Source organism: Rhipicephalus sanguineus, chromosome 2, assembly GCF_013339695.2.
Source record: "Rhipicephalus sanguineus isolate Rsan-2018 chromosome 2, BIME_Rsan_1.4, whole genome shotgun sequence".
Classification (NCBI taxonomy): Eukaryota; Metazoa; Arthropoda; class Arachnida; order Ixodida; family Ixodidae; genus Rhipicephalus; species Rhipicephalus sanguineus.
In genome coordinates, this window is record NC_051177.1 from 152265439 (window position 1) to 152287546 (window position 22108).

The following is a 22108-nucleotide window of genomic DNA, read 5'->3' on the forward strand; positions in this document are numbered from 1 at the left end:
ACAAGTGAAGATGATGACCGACACAGTCAGCGCTCACACTATTTTCCCCCTTCACGAAAGCGGTCAGCAAGACGTCCATTTAGTAAGGGTACGAACGCCGGATATAGGGCTTCAGGCGAGACACATGGGTGATCTCGGTACTGCGACGGCGGCGGTCTGAAGCCGAACTAACAGGAGCGACGCGATAATTCACCGCAGACGTTCGTTCAAGCACGGCGTAAGGGCGCAGGTATCTGTGAACGAATTTTTCACAGAGCCCCGGTGTGCGGACAGGTGTCCAGAGGAGCACTTCGTCGCCTGGGTGGAAAGACACAACTCTACGTGTCTCGTCACAACGAACATTCCTCTTGGCCTGAATGGCAGAGGTGTTGGCGCGGGCAATTTCATGGCAGCGGGCGACGCGGGCAGCGAACTCTTCTGGAAGGGACGCTGATGGACAGAGAGCGCGGAGAAGAAGCTGGTGTCCTGAACAAAACACGGTGCACGGCCATACACGAGGAAAAACGGGCTGTAGCTTGTAGTGCGTTGTATGGCCGTATTGTAGGCAAACGTGACAAAAGGCAGTATTGTGTCCCAGTTCTTGTGATCGGGCTGAACATACATAGAGATCATGTCGGGCAAAGTTCGGTGAAAACGCTCGATGAGACCATTTGTCTGCGGGTGATATGCCGAGGTGGTCTTATGGATGGCGTCAGAGGCCTGTAGGACTTCAGCGAGGACATGAGAAAGAAACGTCTTGCCACGGTCACTAAGGAGAACTCGAGGAGCGCCGTGGCGTAAGATAATGGCACGCAGGACAAAGTCGGCGACTTCGGAGGCAGCACCAGAAGGAAGAGCTGCCGTCTCAGCGTAGCGAGTCAAGTGATCTACGGCAGTAACGATCCAGCGATGACCGGCGGGTGTAAGCGGAAGAGGCCCATATAAGTTTATGCCCACGAACTCGAAGGGAGCGGACGGGCACGGTAGAGGCTGTAAAGGGCCGGCGGGAAGAGATGTCGAACGTTTTCGGTGCTGGCATGACGAACAGGACTCGACGTACTTGGAAACACTAGTGGAAAGGCCAGGCCAGAAGCAGCGAGCCTTGATGCGATCGTAGGTTTTGTGAAAACCTAAATGGCCAGCTGTCGGGTCGTCGTCAAAGGCTTCTAAAACTGGAGTCGAAGTGAGCGAGGGATGACTGGGACCCATCGGTTACTGAGAGGATGGTAAATGTACCGAAGGAGCACTCCATCGTGAAGTTTGAAACGCGCGAGCTGTCGTCGTAAGCGGCTGTTGGGAGCAGGGGACGAGCCAGTAAGCCGATCGATGATTGTACGGCAGTATGTGTCTGCACGTTGGAGCGCGGCGAGGTCTGCGGACTGAAGCAAGTCAACCGGCGCAGTGGACTTGATCGGACTAAGGCTGGTCATCGGCGTGGTCGCTTCGCTGAGAGGTGCGACACAGGAGGTAGGTGCGTCATGGTTATTTTGCGACAGCGGACAACGCGACAAAGCGTCGGCATCTTGGTGTTTCTTACCCGACCTGTATGTGACAATGTAGTCATACTCCTGGAGTCGGACTGACTCCAGGAGTATGACTGACTCCAGGACTGACTGACAAGTTCTTCAGAGAGGACAACCAACAGAGCGCATGATGGTCTGTCACGGTCGTAAAACGGCGGCCGTACAAATAAGGGCGAAACTTTTGCACAGACCACACGATGGCCAGACATTCTTGTTCAGTGATGGTGTAATTCCGTTCAGCTGGAGAGAGAGTGCGACTCGCGTAAGCCACTACTTGCTCTTGCGAAATCTGGTCAAGCTGCAGCAGGACAGCGTCGATTCCATGCCCACTTGCGTCAGTGTGTAAGATAGTAGGTGCTCTGGGATCGAAATGGCGAAGAACTGGCCCTGACGTGAGGCATCGCTTGAGGGTCAGGAAAGCAGCTTCACAGTCATCCGTCCAAACGAAGGATGCACTTGTGGTCAGTAGTTTGTGAAGAGGTGCTGCGATAGTGGCGAAATCACTGACAAACCGGCGGAAGTACGACGCTAAGCCGATGAAGCTGCGAAGGTCCTTAAGCGTAGTGGGTTTAGGAAAGTGCAACACAGTGGCCACCTTGTCAGGATCAGGTTCAATACCAAGCTTGCTGACGACGTGACCCAACACTTTGATGCTGCGGCTCGCAAACCGACACTTCTTGGTATTTAGCTGGAGACCGGCTTTGGCTAGACACGTTAGTACCTCGTCTAGACGTTCTAGGTGTTGTGAGAAGCTGGACGAAAAGATGACGATGTCGTCCAGGTAACAAAGACAGGTCTTCCATTTTAAGCCCCGCAGTACCGTGTCGATCATTCGCTAAAATGTGGCTGGAGCATTGCAGAGCCCAAAAGGCATCACATTAAATTCGAAGAGGCCATCAGGTGTAGCAAATGCGGTCTTCTCTTTATCAGACTCGTGCGTCGGGATCTTCCAATAGCCAGATCGCAAGTCGAGGCTTGAAAAGTATTCAGCGCCCTGTAAGGGGTCAAGGGCATCGTCAATCCGAGGCATAGGATATACATCCTTCCGGGTAATTTTGTTTAGTGCCCTGTAATCAACGCAAAATCGTACGGACCCGTCCTTTTTCTTAACTAGGACAACAGCAGAAGACCAAGGGCTTGCTGAAGGCCTGATAACGTTGCGTCGAGCATGTCATTGACTTGTTCCTCGATAACCTTGCGTTCTGAAGACGAGACACGGTAAGGGCGACGGCGAATGATACGAGACCCATCTGTGTCGATACGATGAGAGGCCGCCGTAGTTTGATCCAAGCCATCCGAACAAACGCCAAAAGAAGCTTCGTGTTTCGTTAAAATGGCCAATAAGTCATGGGTTTGGGTTGGAGTCAGGTCGGTACTCAAAGTGGCCTTGAGAGCATTAGATGAACCTCCAGCGGGCGTACACTTTGCGTTTGACGAGGAAGGCGATACAGTGACGACACATACCGGTGCTGTGTCGATAAGGCTGGCAACAGTGGACCCCTCAGACAGGAGTTGCGTCTCTGTTGTCGTGTTGTAGGCGGTGAGACTGGCATGACCACGTGAAAACCGCACTAGACAACAGGCGAATACGATTCCTCGAAAAATACACCGCTGATCAGGGACAACCACTGCGTCACCGTCTATAGTATCTCTTGATTTGATTGTGACAATTCGTTCTTGGGCTGGAGGCAGTACAAAATCCGCAGCTGCGACAAGGTGAGGCGACGAGAAATCGTAAGCACTAGAATGCTCGGTGTCCGTAATGTGAATAATGGGCGGACCACACGAAATGACAGCGGAAGCAGCTGACAGGAAGTCCCAGCCTAATGTAATCTGGTGAGCACACGAAGAAAGTACAGCAAGCTGAATATGATGGCGCATTCCGTCGATCAGAACACGAACAGTGCACTGTCCAATAGGGTAAATGGGATTGTCATTGGCGCCACATACTACCGGACCAACATATGGAGTTTGCACTTTTCGTAGACGACGGCATAATTTGCGAGGAATGACCGAGATAGCGGCTCCAGTGTCGACAAGGGCGTCCACCAAAATACCTTCCACACATACAGTCAGTAAATTTGCAGGGCGCGCAGGAGGAATTATTGCGTTTAGACGACGAGCAGTTTCCCCTCCAAAAACTGCAGCTTCTAGTTTTCCGAGTGGCTGTCAAGAGGTGTCGGGGCAGAACGTAAGGGCGAATAAGTACGGCGGAAGGGCGACGGTGAACGACGGCGGGGTGAGCGGTAAGGACGAGGGTCGCCGTGGGACAAAGGAGGAGAAGGCGAGCGTTGTGACGAGGCAACGTAGGGTCCCGGAACGTAGGGATCGGACCTCGGAGTAAAATCTCTCTCGTAGGAAGAATATCCTCGTCGTTCATCTTGCTGGCGCCGGCGGCAAAAGCGGGAGATATGGCCTATAGATGGGGCGTGCAGGGCGCCAAGGAGCGGAGTGCTGTTGTGCTGGTGCCTTGGCTGCCATCGCGGCCAAATGGTCGTATACGACGTCCGCAGGCGCAGGTGGAGTTGGTACCGGAGGCCGTGATAGAACTTCGGCATATGAAGGCGCATGGAAAGCCGCAGGAGATGGGGCACGTGCGACGCTCGTAATTAACGCCCGTTCATCCTTGATGATATCCCGCAGATTAGAAGGAGGAGAGCGGGCGGATGAAGTAGCTGGGCTGCCAGGAACAATGCTGTGAATTTCCTCTCTCACGATGGTGCGGATGAGGGCGCGCAGTTCATGTTCCCCAGTAAGGCGAGAGTCACAGGAGGCGTGTGGAAGGCGCATTGAGTGGAGTGCGTCCAGGCGTTGGCACGTCGTAATGATGTCCTGAACCGAAGTTGGGTTCTGGATGACAAGAGCATTGAAGGCGATAGAGTTGATGCCTTCCAGTACATGACGAATGCGATCGGCCTCGGGCATGTCACTTTGGGCACGGCGGCAGAGAGCCAGAACGTCTTCAATGTACGACGTATACGATTCGTCGGGTCCCTAGATGCGAGTAGCGAGCTTCTGTTTCGCTACCTCAGAGCGTCCTGCAGACGTGCCGAAGATCTGACGCAGCTGCACCGTGAATGCTGACCAATCAGGAAAGTCGCTTTCGTGGTTATGGTGCCACGTCTTTGCGACCTCTTTGAGGTAAAAGGGAACATAGCGCAGCTTGTGTGCCTCGTCCCAATAGTTACAAGCATTGGTTCTGTCGTAGTTGTCCAGCCATCCTTCTACGTCCTCACCGCGAAGGCCGGAAAATACTGGAGCGTCTCGCGGGGATGTACTCACGGTGTACCGTGGCCCAGCAGGCTGAGCGGCCGCGGCAGGGACGGTAGGAGGTGCGTCGTTTTGTGCCATGGATGTTGTTGGCAAGCAAAGTCGTCGACCAGACCGGAGCTCCAGGGGTGACTGGTAGAGCAAGAGGACGTGGGAATCACAGCACCTCCACCACTTGTGAGACGACGTCAGGTACGACGGAACGATTGTTGTATTGACAGCAAAGGCGCGCGAACCAAAAACCGAACACCGGCGATCCAACACGATGATGATGATCACGATGATTTGTATGCACAAGTGAAGATGATGACCGACACTGTCAGCGCTCACGATATATATATATATATATATATATATATATATATATATATATATATATATATATATATCAGTCTCAAAGAAAAAGAATTCAGAAAAATGCTTCCGAAGCGCGGAATCGAACCAGCGACCTATCCTTCCGCAGCGCGTGGAGCTAACCACTACGCCATAAAGCGCAGATCCTTCTGGTGGCTAACGGCGAGCGTTATATACATACCATTTACCGATGGCGGGATTCAAAGACGGCAGGCGCTTGTAAGCATTTCTTCATTACCAGCGAGATGGCGCGAGGAGCGCGTCGGCGAGCTCGCTCGCTTCTTATATTTGCGCAGGGAGAACTTCGCCCTTCCGCTGTCTGCTCGCGCGGTTTTCTCGTGGTGAGGGGAAGAGGGATGTTTCGAGCTTTCACCGTGATGTTCGCGCTCATGTTACGGAGCGTACGAAAGTCACTCGAGCTCACGGGACGCTGCTAAACGAACAAAGATGAGCGCGAACTATGAAGTGTCACAGCTCGACACTTGAAGAACGCTAGTTTCCTTCGCTGCTTTGGCCGCCTTTGCAACAGGAGCGCTGTTCAAACTGAGAGTATCCATTGGCGAGCCTCACTTCGTATAGCATTAATTTCTTGCTATCGCATTCATTGCTTCGCCCTTGCGGCGAAACTGTGACTTTTTTGGTTACTGGCCGGCGAGTGTTGGCCGCTGCGGGCAGACTTGCACTACTCGCTCGCTGCTGCGGTGCGCGTGGCACTTCATCGTGAGCTGGTGCAACTCCTCCAAGACGAACAAATGAACTTAGTTTACGTTTGGTTTTTATTTGTGTACCGTGGAATCCCGAGCAAGCAACCCCCCCCCCTATGGTGAAGGTTAATCCGACAACATTTGTAGGGGGGGGCGCTTGCTCGGTCATGGAATAAAATTCAATATGGCGCCAGAAGAGTCGCCAAAAATAACGAATGCACACCTGTGCTTCTAATGCAATGCTTCAGTAAATACGCATGGATCCACTGTTTTCATTCGCCCTTGTCCGGCGAATAAAGCCAATGAATGAAACAATGAATATGGTGGGAGGGGACAAGAATTGATGATAACGTCACCCATATAATCCACACCAGTGCATTTCTTAGCGTTCAGTATTAGCACGTCAATAAAACATTATGTTGTGCTGAAACAGAGCTTCGTTTTATTTCGACCTGGTGCATGATGACACATTATCATGGCATGAAACTACGTTTAGTTTTAATCTGTTTGAATGGGCCTTACATACATTTTTCAATGTTTTTGTTTCTTTCAGTGGGTAAAGGGACGTCTTCTAGAAAGGCATCCACTCAGTGACACACGACAAAATAAGTGCTTGATATAAGACAAGTACAGACACAAGACAGTGATCGAAGCACGCAAGTGCTGCTTTCGGGATAGTCCTTTTGCTTGTAAGCACATCCCGCATCTACGTCTCAAACGAAAAGCGACGAAAAACGAGACCCTACAACTTGGGCCGTAGTTGAGATAGGTAAGTATCTCAACGAGCCGTACTTAAATCGCACTACGATCCACTGAAGTGGCGGGAAAGTAGGAAGTTCATATACCCTAACTTGTATGCGATCGCTTTAAAAATGCTACGTATTACCGGGACAAGTGTTCCTTGTGAAGGAATGTTTTCTAGAGCAGGCCAAATTTGTACCGAAAAGAGGAGCTTTTTGACTTCACATAAAGTGAGCAAAACTCTGTTTAATAATCATAACCTGCATTTAATGTAGCGTTTTCTCTATGGATTTTCACTGCGGATCTTACGAACTTTGTTCAAGTGTTTTATTATATTGTACTTGACATTTTTTTTTATTTCACTTCATTCTGTATTGTACTTTTTATTGTACTTGGCGTTCATTCTGTATGGCGTTGCAGCCCGCTCATTTATAATTAGCGTGTGTATGTGAACAAGCGAATAAATTCGAAAGTGTGCTGTAACCTTTATTCTTATTCTGATCGACCACACTTGAAAAACAAGCAATCTAAAAAGGCCGGGTAACAGTGTGGAGCAGATGGCGCCTTTCTTGCACTCAAGCAAATTGACAGCAGACGACGATGCACGCTGACAAGCCGGGTCACTAAGGTGCTTCGGCCCTACAAAATGTACCCTCTTTGACGTGACAGGACCAGGGCACGTTTCTAAATTCGAGAGTGTGTAAACAGAGCCTTCATTGCCAGGGGACTGGCGCACCGACCAATATTTACACGGTGTCTTCAGTTGGCGCAAGTTTTCTAGTCCCACCGATACTGTTACGTCGTTAACGTCGTCTTGACGTTCGAAGTCATCGTCGACGGGTGCGTTCGTGAAGGCTTTCTGGTATTCTGGGTAACCGGCACGCACAGTAGGTGCTTCCCGCTTACGAGGGGTGCGTTCATAGGCGTGCGCACAGGGGGGGGGGGGCAGGGTGGGAGGCCGCCCCTCTAATCACCTAAGAGGGGGGGCGCAATATCTGCTCCATACATTGATTTAGTAGGTGGGGGGGGGCGCTGCGATGAGCCTTTGCCCCCCCGATGGGCAACCCTGCGTACGCCTATGGGTGCGTTTAGAAGGGACATTCGTAATCAAATATTCTGGAGAGTTGGGCAAGATTGTAGGCACTGCGTCCGGCGTCAGTACGGGTACATCGCGGGCGATTCGCACTTCTTTGCCGTCAATAACGTGGACGTAGTCATGTTGTATGTAGCGGTCATCGTAGTAGAGCTCGTACACCGCACAGTTCTCTTCCAGAAATTTGTTGCTGCGATGAAGGTTCCTTTCCCAGGCTTTTCTTCAAGCTTCATCTATGGAACGCTGAAGAGCGACAGCTTCCGTTCTGCTTTGACGTCGGCATAGCCTGTGCGGCAGCTCAGCGCGTAGCAATGGCGAAGGCTAGCCTTAGACATGCCAAAGTCGTTGGCACTCACTGATTGGGCATTCAAGGCTCCCACAACACATCACTACACAAATGCTTATTGCAGCAGCTGTCACGCACAGATTATGAGCCAACGGTGCTAACGACTGCATACGACGATCGAAGGTAAGCGAACTCCACCAATCCACTGCGAGCGCAGCGCCCCCACACCAAGTGTCAACAATGTGCACTTCGATACGATGCAGGAGCAGAGCCGGCTGCTCCTCCCACTCAGAACATCTGAGTACACTCTAGCCAAGCGCAGCAACCACAACCTCATGCCGATGGCAATGCCGCTGAGGTGCACAGAAATGCCGCTGACGCCACTCTTCTTCATCAGATATTAATTAACGGAAAATTGTTAAATTCCGTCTCAATATAGCTTTCAAATGCCATGTTGTCTCCTGTAAAGCATACTTCTTAGCATGTTGCGGTGTGTAACACGAGCACAACTTAACGCGAAATCCCTGCTAATGGGCGATGAGAGAAGAAGAAGCACCTTAGGGTAAGCTGCATTCCGACGTAGTTTTCCGACGACGTTAGTGGAGCTGAAGCAGCCTTCCCGACATGCTCTTCAGGCTTGGCACCACTGGTGCCTCGTCAAAGAAATCTATCCTAAAACATTGTGGCGAATTACCTCGGTCAGGCCCTTCTTCTTCTGTCTCTTTTTCTGTTTTACGTTGACCTGCTTCAAACTGCATACTGAGGTCACGCTATTTCACAGAGGCACTTGCCAATACAAGACGTCCGTCGCCTAGGTAGTAGTCCGGCACTGGCCCTGCTTCCCTTCTCAACACGAAACCGAGCGCGTTAATTACCTTCGTCAACTGGCACTCCGCATGCAGGAATGTACACGGCTGAATACGGTATACCCAGAGCTCGTCTTCTGTCCTCTTCTTCGTGCTCTGTCCAGTTCGCGCTGAAAAGTTTTCAAGAATGCATCAGTTCCAACTCGCCCACCTCTCTAGGGTATACCCGCAAGCACACGACGTCGTGCTCCTGAGAGTTGCTTTCCTAATATGTGGCCATAAGGCAGGCGTATATGCTGCTGTCGTTTTTGATCGTGGTCGACATGGTGTGGGCCCCCACACTCTCCCATAGAGACTCCAAGCGCCCGTGAAGAACGAACCCCTCGCTCATCGCGGCCGAGGAACCGCCGACACGATACTGGCGCCACTAGCTGAGAACGTATACCACTCCGTGAGGCAGCGGCAGGAAGGGCTTCCCCCTAAGCTGGTCAACTAGCACTGCAGCACCTATTCCACACGTGCTGTAGTTGACTTTTAGATGCGAAGTATCTTAAGGTGGAGCTCAATCCGGTGAGGGTGGTGGTGGTGTGCGGCGTGACCACCCTTACTGCGCATGCGCATACCCTCTCCACACACCTCTTCCCTTTCCACTCACTATCTCTACTTCCCCCCTCTCTACTTTTCCTCTCCCCTCCTCCTCTCCACTTACCCTCCCCCTTTCCACTCTTCCCCTGAAGCGCGGGCTAGACATGCCGAAATTCTCTCCTGCGCAACGCCGCGATGAGCTCGAGCGCATGCGCGTCCCCTCCCGTTCTCTCTCCTCTCCTGCGCTGCCCCCCTCTCGCCCGCCTGTCGAACGCGTTCCGCGCTCGCCGTACGAGAATTAACGGCCAGGCTAGATGGAAGATACGACGCGCGTAGCGTCTTTCTTCGCGTTCCACGACGCGAGGTCGGTAGCATGGGCGGTAGCATGACCAACGAATGCCAACGGAACGCGATCGTGCAAGTGCTCCGGCTTCGCATCGCCTCATGGTCCCCTTTAGCGGGAGATGGTGTAATTTTTCAGCAGTAGTGTCTTGTGCAGGCAGATTGTAACTCTCCAAGTTCTGAGTAATGATTCAATTGGAATTATTCGGTTGATGTGGCACGAGCAAAACAGGAAAACAGTTATCGTCACACTGCTGCCTGCGTTTTCTCGAGACATTTTACGCGACGGGTCACCACCCTGGTCGACTAAGCTTTTCGCACACCATAATTTTTCACGAGCACCTGAGCAGAAAGCTACGCAGGCAGCAGGCAACGTCGGGCCAATATTGATTTTACGGCGGCTATACGAGGCTCAATGTCACTCAAATGTTGCCGGTAGCGAGTCATTATAGGCTGAGCCGTTGAATTGGGCCAGCAATAGGGCCCGTTTTGCCGCCGTTCATCTGGTATTAGGTTTCCATCACAATATTGGGCCTTGTTTGCTGCCGTCCTGCCAATATCGGCACGCAGCATGCGGTGCTACATGCTGCGTGCTTGCAGTGCGCAGTAGCATGCCAGATAGCGGGGTGGTGACCTTATGCAGTTTTCTACAAAGCTTCTCGTCTATGACAGAAACGGCAGCCCCAGCATCAATAAGCGCTACTACGGCAGTTCCTTCAACGATAACGTCCAGTAAATTGCGCGGCGACTGTGCAGGCCTTGAAGTCGCGAAGCTTGCAGTTCGTGCCTGCGGAACTGCAGCTGCTAGTTTCCCTCGCTTGGCGACTGGCGACGACGTAAGGACGAAGGCGAGCGACGACGTGGGGAGGGTTGTCGATGGTTAGCGAAAGGACGTCGAGGTAGCGGCGAAAAGTGTGGGTTGGAACGTATGCTATTACCGGTATCATTATGCGAATAGCCGTATCCAGGTACTGCCACAGTTGGATTACCAGAAGGCATTCGACGATTGCAGAACCGTGCGACGTGGCTGGCGAAACCGCAAGCGAAGCATATGGGCCGGTTGTCACGTGTGCGCCAGGGGTTCTGAAAATGGCTTCGAGGTGGAACTTGGGGCGACAAGGGAGGTGGAGAGGTTCGTCGTCGCATCGCGGCAGGAAACGCGACGGTTTGATGCGCAGGTCGCGCTGCGACTGCAGCCTAAATCAGAGGTGCTGTTGCGGGAGCGAATGGTTGAGCCAAAGGCAGCTACTCGGCAAGCTCTTCGCGGATGGCCCTTCTGATGGGATCAGCCAGAGGTGTGGCAGGCTGTACAGGGCGATCGTATAGCGGAAGCATGGACAGTTGGCGCGCCACCTCTTCACGAATGAAGTCCGTAATCTGGCTGGATAGTGGCATATCAGACGCCGGGTTGGCGGCAAGCGTGAGACCCGAGAGCGAGTTGGCAAGTGTAATAGCGCTGCGCGAAAGAACCCTTTGTCGACGCAACTCATCGAAGCTCTGGCAGAGCGTAACGATGGCCGCGACAGAAGTAGGGTTTCGCGCAAGGAGCATGTGGAATGCGTCGTCCTCGATGCCTTTGAGGACATGCTTCACTTGGCCCTCTTCGCTCATGGAGGAAGTCAGCGTCTAGCGTTGCTAACTGTCCTTGCTTGTCAATCCCGAAAAAATAAAACAAGAACCGGGCGTGGCATTGTCCCCCTCTGAAAAAGCATCGTCCCGATGCTTGTGACATAACATAGAAGGGGAAAGTAAACAAGTGCATACAAAAATAAAGTGGAATATTAAGGCAAAAACACAGTCCTCATGTTTGCTAACTGCAAAAAACGGCCTAAGGCGCACGACCTGGACGACTTCAGGACGTGTGCGGCGCCGCTGAGAGTGAAGTGCCGTCCGGGATAACCTCGTAGTCTACGGCGCGGAGACGTCGAAGCACCTTGTATGGTCCGACGTATTGTCGAAGAAGCTTCTCGCTGAGTCCCCGTCGGCGTATAGGCGTCCAGAGCCACACACGGTCACCGGGTTGGTACTTCATTTGGCGTCGTCGAATATTATAGTGACGGCTGTCGGCCCGCTGCTGGTTCTTGATGCGCAGGCGGGCAAGCTGTCGAAATTCTTCGGCGCGTTGCAAGTAAGCGGCGACGTCGAGTTCGTCTTCGTCGGTGGCGGTTGGTACCATTGCGTCGAGCGGCGTCGTTGTCGGGCTCCTTCCGTAGACGAACTTGTATGGCGTCATCTGCATCGTTTCTTGGTTGTATGCGAAGGTCACGTACGGAAGGATGCAATACCACGTCTTGTGCTCGACGTCGACGTACATGGCCAGCATGTTTAGACGCACCGTGAGGCCATTGGTCTGTGGGTGGTAGGCGGTGGTCCGGCGGTAGCTTGTCTGACTTTATCTCAAGATCGCTTGCGTTAGCTCGGCAGTAAAGGCCGTACCTCTGTCGATGATGAGGACATCTGGTGCGCCATGACGCAGGACGATGTCCTCAGCGAAGAACTTCGCCATCTCGGCGGCACTGCCTCGAGGTAGGGCCCTCGTTTCGGCGTAGTGGGTGAAGTAGTCGGTAGCTACAATTATCCACTTATTTCCGCACGTCGACGTCGGGAACGGATCCCGATTTGCTGGAACGGTCGGCGAGGTGGTTCGATCGGCTGAAGAAAGCCTGCAGGTCTTGTTGGCGGTGTTTGCGTCGCTGGCAGTCTCGGCATGTCCTTACGTAACGAGCGACGTCGGCGGCAAGGCGCGGCCAGTAGTACTTTTCCTGTATTCTTGCCATCGTCGAGAAACACCGAGGTGCCCAGCCGTCGGGTCGTCATGTAGGGCCTGGAGGACATCTGGTCGCAATGCTGAAGGCACCACGAGAAGGTAGTGGGCTCGAAGGGGCAAGAAATTCTTCTTCAGGACAGCGCCGTTTCGCAGTCCACGCTTGAATACCTTCGGAACAACGTCGGTCCCTCCCTCGAGGTACTCCACATGGTCCCTGAGTTCCGGGTCGGCTCGCTGTCGGTGAGCGTAGTCGTCGGCACTTTTGGTTCCCAAGAAGCAGTCATCGTCCTGGTCCTCCTGCGGCGGCGGGTCAACGGGGGCGCGATACAAGCAGTCGGCGTGAGGGTGTTTTCTTCCGGACTTGTAAACGACAGTAATGTCGAATTCTTGAAGTCGCAGACTCCACCGTGGCAATATGGACATTTATTATCACCTTTTACACAGCACCGAGCCCGCCAGCAGAATCATAGAAACTATGGTAACGCGACAAATAAAGATAATAAAATGTCATTAAAACACGCACACACACACACACACACGCACACACATACACACACACACACAACGTAACACACAATGTGACTCGAGTGCGGCATCGCCGACGTTCGACTCACCACAGCAAGGGAGTCTGTTGTGACGAGCCGCGGAAGCGCCCCGCGGTCCTCACACGCGTGCCGACCGTCCACAAGCAGCACCCAGGGCTAAGAGAACGAACGCTATTCCGTATGGGACCACGTAACCCTGCCGCCAGGCGGCGCCACCGCAGCGCCATCCCTCGCGGGGCGGCGACTACGCTAACTACGCCAATCTATCCCGCGGTTAAGCCGGCTCGCAGGACTCGCGAGTGCCATGATGTAAAAACAATGTTACAGCGGGTGTGAGCACCCCAACAAAATATACATTGTTGCTGAATGCTTTCAATATGTTTTTGAATATGTTTTTCACGCGGTAGCGGTAGTTGCCTCATGAAGACTGTTTTTCCCAGTAAGAAAATAACTTCGCAAGCTGAAATGATATGTTACCTATTGATGACCACATTTCCCTCCAACCGCACACGTTTAGAAGGAATGTCTTTACTGCCACCTCCTATGTCTATAGGTTCCTTATTATACTATGCAGGTAGCGAATGTGTGCATGTCAGAAACGATGGGTTTCACAGTCAGTTTTATTTTATTCTCAGCATGAAGAAACTCGCGAAAACACAGTATGAACAGTCCAAATGCTGAATATCCGCAGCCTATTTTATACAGACATGCAAGTTGATTGCGTCAATTCGGCGCTGTATTTGGCGCTGTCACGTGGCCTATCAGTTGACGAGTCCTGTGTTGAAGAAAGAGATGAGGAAGAGTTGGGTTAGCCATAGCGAATGAAAACATACTGAAAATAATGTGGCGTAAAGCGTGATATTGTATCAGACAGAATCAGTAGCAATTGTAATAAGCAATATTTTTGCACAAATATTGGAGCTACGTTCCTTGCCGACACGTCAATAATTAGATGTAGGTGTATTCACAAAGTCTCACTACGCCTACATGGCGCTAAAGTGGCGCCACTCTATTGTGCAAGCCGATAGTTTCATGTATATGTAATATAGACGCAGACTACTCATGCAACGCATTGGGGGGAAAGATCATTAAAAGTTCCGATGTAGCTGTTAGTGACAGAAAAAAAAATAAAACGCTGCTTACTTGTTTCATCAGCGGAAGCATCGTACGATGGATTGTCGATGCAGACTGGGGAGTTTCTGAAAAAAGAAGGTTCCAATGTACAATCACTAAACAAACTGACCGCTAAGTCATACGTTATCTCCAACTGTACGTTGATAAACTATTGCTAAAACAGTGGCATGAAAAGCTTTCACTACAGAAACAATGGCTCGCAATTGATCTGCTTATAAGATACGCAGATCGTCACTAGCATAGCATAATCTGAATAGTAATAGGTGTTCTTTTCCTAGCAATCTCAGGAGGCAGTTGAATGGAGTTGCGCAAGTCAACAAAACGAAGACGTGCATTGCCATTACGGCTGGTGCTAGAAAACAGGTGTTCTTGAAGAAAATCTGCCTTAGGGCAAGCGTTTTCAGATAGACGATTAAATTCGACAATAAGGTAGGGCAATGAGCTAATAAATAAGTGAATAACTAAATAAGTTAATTTCTATTAAAATATTATTTCATTATTTCATAAGTGTTTATTAATTTCATCGTGCAACAAGCCACAACAACGATGTTATGATGCACGCCAGCATAGGTGATTGATGTGTTTTAACGACAGCTATGAACAGGCGGTATCATTAAGCTGCACGAAATACCTAGAGTACGCAAGTATAAGTATTCCGGCGTATGTGTGAACCAGGGCAATAGATATGAATGTAAGGGAATAGTCCATGGCTCCAAAGGGAAATGAGAAAGCTGAAGCATTGAAACACAGTGCTATGACGCTGATATTTGGTACGAAGTGATTAGAGGCGTGAGGAAAGATGTGACGGTTTTAGAACTTTTGTTATAAAAATCACTGGTTCGTTAGAAGTAAAAGGTACATGCAGTCTGCACTGACATTGAATCAAATGACTCCACCACGCCTCGCATTGGGCGCTCACGAGAAGGCTATAATTGAGATTACACAAGGCGATATGGACTGGGCAGGCTTTGATGTGAGAGGAGTTCAGAACAAAATTAGGTGAAAAAAGAAACTAAGGAAGATGAAAAAGATGATATGGACAGAAAAAAGAGTGTACATGTCTTTGCATAGGAAGAGCGTTGAATCACAGTGGTGAAACGACCAGAAGGCTCACTTGCCAATATGCAGCTGACAGTCTAGCCAATAAGGCAACAAAGAGAGCTATATTATAAGCGTAAAGCCAGAGGCAGAGCAGGTTTATTGGGTGGCAGCGATGGAAAAAAAATTAATTGCTCTGCGTAACCAAAAAAAGCGCGGATAGTTGTTAGTTATACATGGGAAAGCAAATAGCGCGAAAAAAAAACGACAGGACGCATAGTAGACGACACACACTGTGTGCGCCTTCTTAAGTACGCCCTGCCGTTCTTCCCGCTATTCATGTCAGAGTAATCACCGCGGATGCTCCAGAGAAATCAGGACAGAGGCATTTTATGAAAATCCGAAGTGCTTTACGTATAGATACAAGGCCAGGTAGCCTTAAAATGCGTATTTATAAAGCAAAATTCAGTAAAGTAGACGAGTGCACTTGCTGTGAGAAAGTCAAGAAAATGAGAAAGTTGTAATTGAATGTGAATATATCAACCTGTGTGTATCTTTCGGCACTAGCCTACATGAAACGTTTAGTTTTAGGATACATGTATGCAACAGAGCTCAGTAAGAGACGGTTCGAGGATTTGTAGCGGATAAGTAGGAGAAAGAACGAAAATAAAATAGCATAAAAACCAAAAAACCAAAGTTATGTTCTACAATAAAAGTTCAGACACTGCAGTGTGGCTGCAAATTGACAGGTTATTTTCTTTTTAGAAAAAAAATATTCATGGCAGGAAGTCAAATGTCTGGGAAGGCAGTTCGCAGTATACTCAAAGTTTATGGGCACATTCACATTTTGTCCCCGTATCCTATATTGTCCACTTCAATGAGTCAGCCTACGTTTACTCAAAAGGGTATAGGCGAGCATAAATGAGTCGTTCGTCAACCTCATTGTGGTTGGGCAAGGCAAAGACGGCGGAAGTGGGTCGTACTTGTAGCCGTTACTCACGCTCAAAGACGGGATCTTACAGGCAAGCAAAGAGTCTATACCAAATAGGCTAGTTGTTGACAGCTTCATCATTTTTAGTGGACTGGAGGGGCACAGGACCTTGCCCAATTTCTGCGGCACACACCCGCTAGGCGAAGCTGCGAACGCCGCGATCATTTCAACGGTGTTCTAGCAGCTCCGCTGTAAAACGTTACTCACCTCACCATTCGTCGCCTTCTCATTACGATGATTGCGGCCACTACGGCTATGATAATAATAGCAAAGGCTACTATAACGCCAGTGGCAACAGCTCCAGCAGATCCGGACGCTGGAATGACAAAGCGAAAGGACAGGACGCTTAAGCTTATATTATAAAACATTTCTTTATCACGGTAGTGCTTCTGTAGGATTTCATTGGGAAATATATGATTAATGGTGGCAGCGCTAAGTGCACTTTGCACAAAAAGGTATTGCCCATTTTAACCTTGCCAAACGGGCGCACATTAGCCACAAATTCTTCTATGTGTTTCCTTTGGTTATAGGCAAAAGTGCTTGCACTACCCTGCTGCTTACATAACGACCCAATAAGGAGCAACAAATAATAGCATAAGCTGCTGCTAAACTAGTTTCTGTAAAATGACAGGGCAATTTACGTTAGGATTCGAGAGAGCGAAACTACGCTCTCCTGAATTTTTGTGCGAGAACTTCAGTGAAAGTGTTTAGGTCGGGTCACATGTTGCAAAGAAAGCTCTCTACGATGAGAAGTTATTGAATAGGAGATGTCGCGGGAGCCAAAGTTTCTAAGAGGGCTTCTCTTCGTCAGGACAAACACCCATTTCGAAACTTTGGCTCCAGCGAAATTTCCTGTTTAATGAATTCTCAATATTTCAACCCTCCATCTTTCACTGAACTCCACTGCTGTACGAAATGTACTCGTGGTTTTCTTTTTATATAAAATAATTTGTTTTTGAGAAAGTGTTATTGCAGTTTCGGAATACAATAAACCTTAAGAGAGTTCTCTTAGTTTGTTTATGGTCGAAATGCGTGACGTCTGAAGAGACTGGAACGAAAGATATGGGACATGGGCTGTATGCGTCAACCGCTTTCGACACCTCTCTGAATTTTCATACGTGCTTCTGGGAACACTTAGGAGTCTCACAAAAAAAAATAACTGGTTACAGCTCTTCTTCGTTCAGGTATTCGTGGTTCGAAAGCTACGTAATCAGACTTATCCGAGCTATGCATTCAATTGTGCTAGGGAACGCGAATATTGTGTGTTTATTATTTTCTTGCAAACATACCTTTTCCTGTCAGGTTGTTCTCTGCATCGATCTTGGCTGTCGTCTGACAGCGAACGCCCTTGTAGCCGCGTCGACATTCACACTTGGGACTTCGAGCTAATGCCGTCCATTGGCATGTACCAGCATTCTGGCAGAAATACGCCGGGCATGCTGCGTAAATAGGAGCAAAGAAAGCGAAGTGAAGTCACAGATGTGCACGAATATTAGGGTCGCCACAATCGAGGAGCACTGCCTTCGACTCACGGAAAAACATTACTCAATCAAAAGTATCTGTAAGCGAGGTCGGCATTACTGTTGAAGTCCACCATCTGTCGTCCATGGGTAACGAATCATAGCCAAGAGACAGTAGTTCCAAATGAACGGACATGCAAAAGACAGTGCGCAAGCAATATTCTCAATTTCATAGTGAATGCAGGATTACAGATAAAAGAAAAGCGAAAAGATATTGAAACTAAAACAAAATTGTGCATATGAACTTCAAAGCGACTTACTGTCTCTTACAACTCACAAGGTTTCCAATGCAGTGGCCCCTTATACTCGTTGAAGCTCTACAATGCAATACATACGAATTTCTAAAAGTGCTTGCAAAAAGAATAATATCAAGAACATCTTGATACGCGCCACGATCTGCAGCATAAGCTCTGATAATTATCCACACTGCTTGACTCGTGCAAGTATATTGTGTTGAGGCATCAAGTTCACTCTTTTGCTGTTCAATTCTTTGACACGGCCACATTTCTGGAGCATGGTCTGACAAAAATTTGGAGGCACAAAGGAACAAGGACAAGAAATGACAGGACTGGTGCCAAACTAACAACTGTTTTATTGGAAAGAACATTGCATTCCAGGTAGCTTCACGCGCATGCGCGAGTCACATTGACAATCACAGTAACAGAATGACAACCTATTTGAGTTATCAAAACTTGTCTAAAAAGTGCAATTCGTTGCGAAGAGGAGTTATTTGCCCACTATACCAAAGCTTTCTCATATATTTTTCGCCGATAGGAAGCATGAATATTTCTTGATGTAAAACTTATTACAGCTAAATACATCTGTATCTGTCGAAGTTAATATTAGTTTTTCAAATGTCAATCTCACTGTGACCACCGTACGGCGAGAACAAAATGCGGGTGCAGGTACACAAAAATTAATTTTGTTAGAGGCCTCCAGCCACGTAAACATAGATATCGCATGGAGCATAGGTCATGTGACCCGACATACTTGGTCCTCTCTTTATGCGCCTTTATTCTTGTTTAATGCAGGGTACATTGGTTACAACATGCCTGCGAAAAAAAATTGTCGCATGTATCAAGGGTATCTACGTTGAGTGAATGTCCTTATGTGTCGACTGTTCTTTCAGTAAAGTCGCCCCGTATATATAGTGCCGAGTTGTTGCTAACCTAAAACACGCAACATCAAAACACTTATGCATGTGAACCTGCTAATGGGCTCTTTTCGTACGTTATTACGCGAGAAGTTGTTATGGCGATGTCATTGCATGATTTGGTACTTACAGCCCAAGCGAGAGCAATCAAAGCTGTGCATGCTGATAAACGAACTGAATAACTCTACAAATGCGATAAGACGCAACTTTCCCCAGGTTTATTTACATGTACAGTTGTGAACAGTCCGAATCAATATTACTATCAATTTTACAGTTGAAAATGGTTAGTAACGATGCGTTTAGCAATATAATGTGCTAATACGTTGCTTGCAGGATAACGTCGATAACATTATTAGCAGCCGTGAAGCCGATTTATTTATTTCTTTTGTAATTTCAGGACTTCGACACGCACATACAGAAAAACTAATTTCTCTTCTGCATATTTCCGTTTTTTAAACTCCCTCTTTTTTTTTGCTTGCTTACCTCCGCACAAAGCCTCATCTGAACCACCAACGCAGTCTTCCTGACCATCGCAGAGCATAGAACGTGGCAGGCATGCACTTGGAGAGCGAGTAACACAGAAAAAATCGTTTTCTTTGCACTGTGCTTCGCTTCCTGTATGTTAAGAAAAAAACACAGGGAGAACAAATTTTTCTACTGAAAATACGAAAGGGTGTACAAGTCTGAAAAGCAAGGCCATAAGTGAATGGTTGGCTCTAAGACGAGAGTTTAACTTCATACTAACTAGCTCACCTAGCTATGCTGTTAAAAATCTAATTGCTCTTCTAGTTCCTCATCATTAGAGACTGGAATCTTAAGACCGCGAGAAAGTCGACCTGTGTTAAAACACAATGGTTATTCTCTGCGCCCCAATATAAGTGGAGATATTAACAGTACATCAAGGCGATGGACTGGGCTAGTTCGTACATGTCGAATTGGATAAAAACCAGCCTACTTCGTCGTATTACTTCTCTGTCGTTCGTGTTTCCCGCTGGTTTATCCATTTAACAGTACCTTCATATTTTGTATCAGAATACCGTTCCCAGTACCCTGAGTACATGCGGAGGAAGGTAGGACTGTGCGTTGTTGGGGCACGGTTGAATGCTAATGCTGCTTCCTTAAGCCCACTCGGGGTATTCAAAGTGTGTTTCACGAGCGATTTCCTTGTTCGTGTCGACGGAACAGTGTACGTGAAAATCGAGGCAAACGTAATGCGACAGCAGAGATATCGAAATGACAAACTACATATATTCTTTGAGCTGAATTTATGTTTCGATGGTTATAGTTTACGATCAATGAATCGATGGTTGTACTGTTCCTTTCAGTAACAGAAAAAATAAGGCTGCTTCGCATTAGTGGCGCTAAGCCTGAAAGAACAGCGCAGTTGGCCCAAACAGGAGAGAGAAATGTCTTAATTAGCGGGGTCTTAATTAGCAAGATCTCAATAAGAAGTTCTCAATTAACAAGGTATTAGTAGCAGGGTATCAATAAGCAAAGGCTTAATTAGCATGTCTTAATTTAAAGAACTCCTAATTAGCTATGTTGTCATTCGCAACACCTTAAAAAAGCAAAGCTTGATTAGCAGGATCTGAATAAACGGAGCTTAATTTGTACGCTCTTCATTACCCATGTCTTAATTTGAACGAATAACAATTTTATAGCGTGACATTTCCGGCACAATATGCTGAGAGAAACCACCGTAGAAAAGGACTTCAGAAAAAACCTTACCGCACTTCTCGTCCAGTCCGTCCAGACAGTCATTAACCCCATCGCAAAGCAGTGACCCTGGAATGCAAGTGTCTTCGGCCCGGCATTTATACTCGCCACGTTTGCACACCATTGCAGGTATCGGCTGTGAAGTAGCCGGACCTTCACTCGTTGTCGATTCCCAGGTAACCTCTTCTGTGGGTGCAGTAGATCTTTCTGTAATATCGTGAGTTCAGTGTGAACGAACAGATCATACACAATATCCAAATTTGTGCTCTTGAGTACGCCAGCTAGCCTTGTGGCTAACAGTTCTGCTTATGTAGTGTCCAGCAATGGCAACTGTAACTAGCAGTTGCCCAAAGCTAGCAAACGCTAGCCAGCACTAGCCCGTAGTTAAAAACTGGGAGCCGCGCTAATCCTTCACTTAGATGTCTGGTAGTGGCTCCCACACATCGGCATTCGTCTTTAACATTGTTTTTCGTCGCGCTGCCGAAGCGGATCTCAGAGCGCACGCAGAAATAGGCGCGTGGTTGAGATCTGCTCCGTCAGGTGCCGCAAGGATCCCAGCTACTTACAAGAAAAGCATGTGTTCTTTCTGTGAATTTATTCAATCAATTTTCATTAATTGTCCTAACATTAATTTACCATTGTTTTAAGTTAAATATATGGCCATGTAATATATATAACTTTCAGCTTGATCCAGAAACATGAATTTCCTTCTAGTTCTATTTTTAAGCACATTTTCTGAGCATTCCGTAAAGCGGCAATAAGTGCTCCCCCGGAAGTTCAACCAGCCACCTCTAGCCAAAATAAGCATAAACTAGCCGATAGTGTGCGATCAGCGAGCAGTAGCCAGCATAAGTACACTAGGCTGCACTTAGCCAGCGTTAACGTCGGTAGTTAACACTAACCAACATTAGCTAGCTCTAGTTAAGACTAACAGTTAAACGTTATCAAGCGCTAGCCAACTTCGCTAGCGGTTAGCCAGTATCAGCCAAATGAACAAGCAATGAATTTGTGTAATGTCATTAATGGTATGCCACTTATGCTATGTGACGTACAGTTCGCCACGGATTGAAACGTGACATTAAAGCATTTGTTATAACGATTAGTGTGCGCAAGTGCTCGCGATTAGCGCAACATGTAGTTAGAATGAATTTGGTCGCTGAATGTAATTTTGGTTCTCGTGTAAATGTTGGAGTCGAAATTATGCCGATGCGACCCGAATTGAACAGGGTGTTAACGAAATCGCGTGCATTGCTTAGCCCTAACATTTCGCGTTTTAATCTGTCTGCACTGTAAATTGATATAACCCTGCCAAAGAGATGAGTGCAGTTACGTCTATTCTAGTATGCCATTAACGTTGTGCCATACATCCACAGAAGTCTATCGCGTATGCACGTGCATTTTCGTATACTTTGTTACGCTAAAAGCGATCACGACGGCTTCACGACATGCGCATCATACCATGTGTGTCAGACGTGTACATATAACATGCATGTCATGCCGTTCATATCCGGGCCAGTCGTTCGTTGTTGTGATGCATGCACGTAGTGTGATCCATACTCCG

At 48.4% G+C, this 22108-nt stretch overlaps 1 pseudogene; it reads right to left on the reverse strand.

Annotated features, from left to right (window-relative positions):
* The window catches only part of LOC119383806 (uncharacterized), a 58080-nt pseudogene that overhangs the window by 30917 nt on the left and 5055 nt on the right, over window positions 1-22108 (reverse strand).